Genomic DNA, 6,897 nt, shown 5'->3' with positions numbered 1-6,897 from the left:
GAGGCAGGGCCGCCCGGTCCGTGTGCCTGCTGAGTGTCCCCCCCCGGCGGACCTTCCTTCTCCGGCAAGGGGGAGAAGTCCTGAATTTGTTACCTGACAGCGGTGCTGGGGACGGAAGCTGGTTGTTTTTTTAAAATTTATTTATATCTTTATAGAGGATAGCTTTTCTGGTTTTGGAAACCTGAGGTGGTGTGGCAGGCTTGTGGGCAGATGGGACTGATGCGCAGTCAGCGTGTGCAGGAGCGCGGAGCCGGTGCCGAGGTGTTGTGGCTTTGGGCTGGTGCTGAGGCAGTAGCCTGAGAGGAGGCAGGGGGAGAAGGTCAGAGAGTCCTCTCCTTTAAACCTAACCTCTTCAGCAGCTAAAATATCATAGCTTTGATTACGAGGGTGTCGCCTGAAAACCTGTCAGCCCTAATGGTAACTTTGGGATCAGAAGGAACGTATTCTTGAACATCTTCACCAGTATGGGTTGGTTGGTTACCTACACACACACACCCCCCCCCCAGTGGTGTCTCTTCCTTTTAATTTTTCCCTATTGTTGACAAAATGCTTTCTGAAGTTCTGCAATCCTCCTCTACATAGCTAGGAGGCTGGATGTTTGAGAGATGTCTCAAAGTCTAGGTCTGCTCCCTTGTCTGTTTTCCCATGCCCCATGCTGACATGCAGGAAGCAAGAAAAAAAAAAGCTGTTCTTGTTGATGGTGCTAAACTGCTGCCACTTCAAAGAGGTTTGTGTTAGTAGATATGTGTTGAGAGGAAGGGGGACAGTTGCTTGAATCCAGAATGGAAAGGAAGATGATCAACATTTTCAGATGTTCGTGATTGTAACAGTTTAAAAAGGTCAGATTTTTCAAATTACAATGTAGATCGTAAAGCTATCTAATTATTTCTTCGATCTAAAAAATGTTGCTCTTTCTTCCAGGATGTTAATCTGTCTCTACCAGTTTAGGCTTAATTATGATATTAATATTCAGCATCTCCTTCAACTGGGTCTGCAACACTTGGAATAACAGATGTTGGAGATTCCTTCCTTCGAAGAAGAAGAGCTCTTGCTACCTTTCTAGGTATCAGGGTGTCTCTTCCTGGTTCGCAGTGGCCCTCTGAGTTGTTCCTTGCCTCTTAGATATCCTTTACCAAGTTTTTATGTAACGTGGTCTCTCTGTGAACTCAATCCCCTCTTCTTTGCTGATGATCTCTGTTTCATTTCAGGGAAACTGTTCCCATGGCGTGTGGGGAATGCAATGCTTCAGCACCCGCTCAGGATCCAGCACGCAGGAACGCCATCCCCTTCCAGCACAGAGAGCTGAAGTGCAGATAGCAGAACCCAGCTGCAGGGTAAGGGCTACAGGCCAGCTCTTGAGTGGTAAAGTAAAGCCAAAAAAAAATGACCAGGGTACTACTTAAACATAGTTGCAAAGCATAGGGCAGTGATGAGGTGACTGATAAGGAGCGAGGAGGAAAGGTGGTTGATCAGAGGGTGATACGGGGAGAGTGCTGGTATGCTAATTAAAATCTGTGAGCCCTTAGTCAGCTTCCAGATGAAAAAAAAAGTAAAGGAACTGAGTGTTGTCCAAAGTAAAATATAACTGTTATATTTATTCACCCATACATCTGACTCCTGGCCGCATAAACCCTGACTTCTCATTGCATTAAACTAAGTATTTGAAGGCTGTCCAGTAAACAGTTTAGTGCCTGCGGCCTAAAAGGAATGCAGCTGAGAAGTAGCGAGAACTGTTCGTTTTGGTAGGTGCTCTTCCTTTTCCTGCAGGGTGATGCTTGTTTTGCTGTACAGCCATCTCCTAGGCAATTTTTCACAGTGAACTCAGGAGTGGGCTAGTCACCCACGTGGGTGTTGATTAGGCAATGACAGAAACTAGTTGCAAGAAACTCCCTGCTTCCTTGGTTCTTCACTAGGATAGTGATGAAAGGTATTGCAGAATTCTGTGCTTATCTTCAAGATGAGAAATGCTGTCCAGGTTGTCTCTGTTCTGAGCAGTGAAATGCACAGTATGCTGCTTCCAGAATACAAGTATCCTTACGACTTGTTTCATGTTCTGATTAGTGTTCTGGCAGTTTATGGATTTGTTTTTTATACTGATCCTCTCATGGTATTTGGAAGTCTTAACTCTATTCAGGTAGGTCAAAGACAATGTGCATAAATATTTCCTTCAAGTATGCCAGAAGCCATGTGTTAAAAGCTAATGTTTCTGTGTTTGAAATGTGGAGTGCCTGAGGCCTTCCAGTGATGACTTACTGAATGCTTAGAGTTGATTACATTCTAGTAAATGCTGCATGCACTCAGAAAGTTGGGCTGTACTCTGGGGTTCTTGGATACTATTTGGTTTCAAATAAGCAGTGGAAGCCAAATGTGTAAGCTTTTGCTGTGTAATTGGAGCAGGCTTATTTAGAGGCCTTCATGTAATTATTCCACATTCTAAAGAAGGATTTTGTTCAGTAGAGTACTTTAGAAGTGAGTTTCACTTCCTTTTTGTGTTAGATTGAGCCTAACTGGTGTCTAGCAAAACGGAGGTGCAATGTCAGTTGAGTGTTGGTGGAGCACAGAGGAGAAGGATTTAGGAGTTTTGTGTATTAATATGAGGGGGGGATGCATAGATACTGTTTTAGTAATGATTAAAAATTAACGTATTCAGCTGCAGTGTGGTGAGCCTCCTTTGCTTTTTTTCAAGTGTTTTCAAAAACAGTCTCAGTGTAGGATATGCACACTAATACTGAACAGGTGTTTAACAGTTTACATGCTTTGAAGAGTGATTCTTGAATGCTTCCAAGCAGCTTTTTCCTTAAACTGTTCATATAGCTGAATTATACATGCCCCTCCTGCTGCTGTGAAACTGTGTTTGAAATGAAAAGCTATTCAGTCATGCCCTCCCTGCTGAAATAACAGTGCTTCCTTCTCCTTGTGTACTAACCATTGTTAACGTTTGCTATAAAATTACTTTGGCAATTCACAAAGCTGCTCTTCTGTGACAAATTTGTAAGCTGCTTCTCTAACTACAGCCTACCTTTGTGCACAGTAAAGTTGTGTACTGGACTAATTACAGGTTCTCCTTTAGAGTCTTGGTTCCTTTAGGCCTTGGTGACCAAAGGTTAGCTGGCTTGTCCCTTATTAATTGACTAGTGCAGTCAGAAAATGTTCTGAGCTGGAAGTCATAGTCACTGTTTTGGAGCTCATGGTCCTGAAGACCAAACTTATATGGTACGGTGAATATGTGAATAGGTACTAATTCCTCTTCTTTCTTCAGACTGAGGCTAAATATAATTGCGCTGATAGCTGATGTCTTACTTATCTTGCTTTGCTATCATCTGCATCTTTTTTTCATCTTAACCGGCTCATCTCTTTGAGCTTGAAAACAGCTGTGGCAACACCCATGGATTTGTACATGTTGTGACAGTCTTATTGACAATCAATTAAGGTTATCCTTGCTTAAAAGTTTTTTACTCACTTTGAATCTATTGTCTTGGTGTCTTAATCTGTTGTTAGATATGTCAAAGGTCTGCTCTGTCCACCGTTTCTGTCTTTAGCTGAAAACAGTTGGTTACCTTTTCCTGTATGACTCTTCTCAATGCTGGAATTAAATGCTGAATAGCCTTCTCCTGCAGCTGATGAGGTGTTCCTGTTGTTACAAGTTAATGCTGTTACAAGTTAATGCTGTTGCTGTCTGTTTATCTTGGGTAGTTACTAACAGAATTAATTCAATCACTTGCATTAGTCAGTACAAGGGAGTGTTTCATAGTGTCTTGTTAGAATAAGGCAGTCATACTTTTCTGAGACAAGCTCTAATGCCCTGTCCTTGAAGCATCTTTTTTTATGGCAAAGAGAAAATTAATTTTGGATGGGAAGCCTGTGACCATGTACATTCATAATTTATAAGCTGATACAGACATTTTTCTCTGGTTTGCATCACTGTTGCAAGTCATCTGATAGCACTTAAATTTACATAGCAGTATGACACTGACATACAGTCCCTGTTCCAAGTGTCAGTGATGCTGATAACTTCAGATTGTGTTCAATTTTGTGCAGATGGGGCAAAATGCTGTCAGAAATCAAAAAATGTGGCAGGCCAAGCCAGGTCTCCGGCGTGGATTGTTCTGATAGTGCAGATGTTCTTCCTCGTACTTGTTAGGACAGGCTTGCTTGTGTGACGGTAAACAGGAGCTGTTGCACTAGGCTGTTAAGAAAAGGGTGTCAGTCTTGCATCTGACAGGAAAAGTCAGTTAAGGGGTAGCTGTAAAAGTTACTATCTGTAGTGTAGGTGGATTAATATTTTTCATGAGCTTCAGTAAAGATGTGACCCAGTTGGTTCATTCACTTCATCCTGCTGTATCTTGGGTGGGGCTGAACGTTGCATACAACTGCTGGATGGTTGTGTGAAAAATCAACTTTACCCTCAGTGTTGAGTTCATTGGCTGTTCCACAAAGTGAAGAGTGTTAGTGCTGGCAACTGCTGTTCTGCTACTCTATCCACTAGTCTAAATGATAAGTGACCCTTTAAACTTCACATGTTCACTTCTATATCTCGGAAGACGTCTTGTCCCACAGGAAGGATTAATTTTTTTAATGCAGAAAGGGCCTGATGTAGGGATAACAGTTAATTGGTCAGGGCTTTGGCATTTGGCTTCACTGCTGTGTTTCTAAACAGCAAAGGACAAAATCACTTGAGTAGTTCCATCTCGTGTCTTGGATGTTTCCAATTGATCACGTGGCTGTCCTTGTGCCTGGAAGGTTTTCTGAGGGGTGCCTGAAAGCAGCTCTGTTTCAGTCTTTTTTTCCTTTTAATTCTGGACCTAATAAGCATAGGGGAGGAGACATGTAAATTCCCAGTCCCATGTCTGACCAGCAAAGCTTTTACATTTCCTGGTTTTTGAACAAAGGGCTCTGTGTCATGCCCTTCTTTAGGATTTCAGGTGGCAGCATGCTGGGGAGGGAAGTTCTGCTCTGTTGAAAACTTACTGTAACATGTTGTAGCTCGTCAATAATTCAGGGCTATAGTCTTTAACAGCATCAAGGTTTTTCTTTCCCTTATCTACCTCTGATGCTATTGGCACATGAATAACTGCCTCTTTCTCTGGGCTTCTGAGAGGTAAGAAATTGTCAGCAGTGCTTGACTTCTGCTTTGCGGTCCACAGTCTTACAAGGAAATCAACTGAGAATTAAGAATATGTATAGTGGGAACTAAAGATTTGCAAGATCCAACATACAATGCATCCATGTCCACTTACCTAAAACTGTGTAATGAGACTGCCTCACTTGGAAGCTGCATGCCACTGAAGGTGAGGGCTTCCCTAATTTCAGAGAGGTCCTGGAAGTAAGGGGTGGGCACTTAAATTCTTGTGCACGTCATGATCTTGCGTGTAACATTATTTTGCCAGTAGCTCCATTAGTATCAGAATGGGCAACAGAGAAGAGGAGGAAAGAAGATGCTGGATAAAGTATTCAGCAAATAATGAGTTGAGCTGACAAACTAGCCAGTGAAACAGAACAGTGATGTTGTTTCTGTTCACTTTGTCCCTAGCTGGATATGCTGGCCAGCAGTTGCAGGCAGGAATTTCAAGCGCTGCTCAGTCAGGTGTCTGTCACAATAAGTCAATCTTTACTTGTTTAGATCAGATGGTTTTGAATAGAGGAATTGTCCAAATAGGAGGATGTTTGCTCCTGCAGCAGTTGCTCTGATAATATCTTGAACTTTTAAATATCACAGGGGTTCTGGGGTTTGTGGAAAGCATTCAAGCTCTCAGCTCTGTTGGACTTCAGCTAGTAAGGTACATGCTGTTTTATGATGTCCCTGTCAGCCAGATACATTTAATCTCATTTCTGACTGGTTTTACTATTTAGGTGTGGTGTGCTCAGAATGTCCCTGTTCTTCTAACATGAGTGATTATCTTTCTCCTCCAGGTGTGTCTAGTAAAACGTAGGATTAGTACTTGGTGATGCTTATGGTTGGCTGAAGTCTGGGTAGGTTTGGCAGGCTGGTTATGTAAGTCTGAAACTGCTGTTTCTTCTGTTGTTATCAGCCTGCTCAGCATTAATGGTGAGGCTGTGCTGCACATAGTAGGTAGGTGCCCAGCAGGCTGAGGCAGGGATGATCGTCTGGCAAAAGGAGTCCATTGTGGGATGCAAACTTGGATCCAGGTGAATCTGCAGGCACTGAAAAGGTACGTAGTATCTAAATGTGGAATGTGCAAAGATTTTGGGAGTTTTATTTAGGCTGGATTGATCCTGCTGTATGATAATGAGGCTTCAGCGTACACATCTTTCCTGGTATGATCTCAGATGTTGCTGCTATAAACTGTCCTGCGATTCTATATTGGATATGAATTGTAGTGCTGCTTTGGTGTAGCTGAAACCCTCAAAGGTAAAGTAATTTCTTGAGGGGTGGGGAGTAAGGGACTGCTCAGGGACTGTGTGGTAGCTAGGAAAGCACTGTGGAATGCAAAAGCTGAAACACCTCTGAGACAGACACTTGTGAGATTATTGTTTTTCTCTCCTTAGTGTGCAATACCTAAAGCCTGACTATTTAATTATACCCTTGGAAAACTTACTTCCTTATGCTTCTGATAAGTTGATAGGAGTTTAGCCAGATATGTTCCCACCTATCAGCTTATGCAAGTTCAGTGAAGTCAACTTGCCTTTAAACTTGAATAAAGCACTCTCAAAATCTCAGTATTGATGCCTTCCATGTTGCAGAGTTAACTATACCATAAACAAATCATCTGTTTCTGAGCTCCAACTGCAAAGTCCTGCAACTTGAGGTATATATGAAGGAGCTTGGATCCTTCTTCACCAAGATTTCACATGGTACTTCCTTTCCAGCTATGACTGTTCCTGTCTATAAACTCCTTCACCCAGTTCATGTGTTCTGTGCTCAGCCTTCAGTGAGGC

General features: G+C 42.5%; 1 protein-coding gene across 4 annotated transcripts in view; it reads left to right on the top strand.

Annotated features, from left to right (window-relative positions):
- The first annotated feature begins 177 nt into the window (after positions 1 to 177).
- The window catches only part of LRRC8A (leucine rich repeat containing 8 VRAC subunit A), a 25,184-nt gene continuing 18,464 nt past the window's right edge, over positions 178 to 6,897 (top strand). The window contains exons 1-3 of one of the 4 annotated variants that reach the window (XM_035889830.1): positions 178 to 727; positions 1,209 to 1,334; positions 6,030 to 6,170. The gene's annotated coding sequence lies outside the window, so the exon portion shown is untranslated. Of the gene's footprint in view, positions 728 to 788; positions 840 to 1,208; positions 1,335 to 2,061; positions 2,135 to 6,029; positions 6,171 to 6,897 lie in introns of those variants that run through there. The other 3 variants (XM_035889832.1, XM_035889819.1, XM_035889829.1) reach the window with 3 other exon arrangements.

Source organism: Egretta garzetta, unplaced genomic scaffold (assembly GCF_000687185.1).
Source record: "Egretta garzetta isolate BGI_Z169 unplaced genomic scaffold, ASM68718v1 scaffold190, whole genome shotgun sequence".
In the NCBI taxonomy this organism is placed as follows: domain Eukaryota; kingdom Metazoa; phylum Chordata; class Aves; order Pelecaniformes; family Ardeidae; genus Egretta; species Egretta garzetta.
The sequence above is the reverse complement of the archived record's forward strand: the minus strand, read 5'-3'. Positions and strand labels throughout refer to the sequence as shown.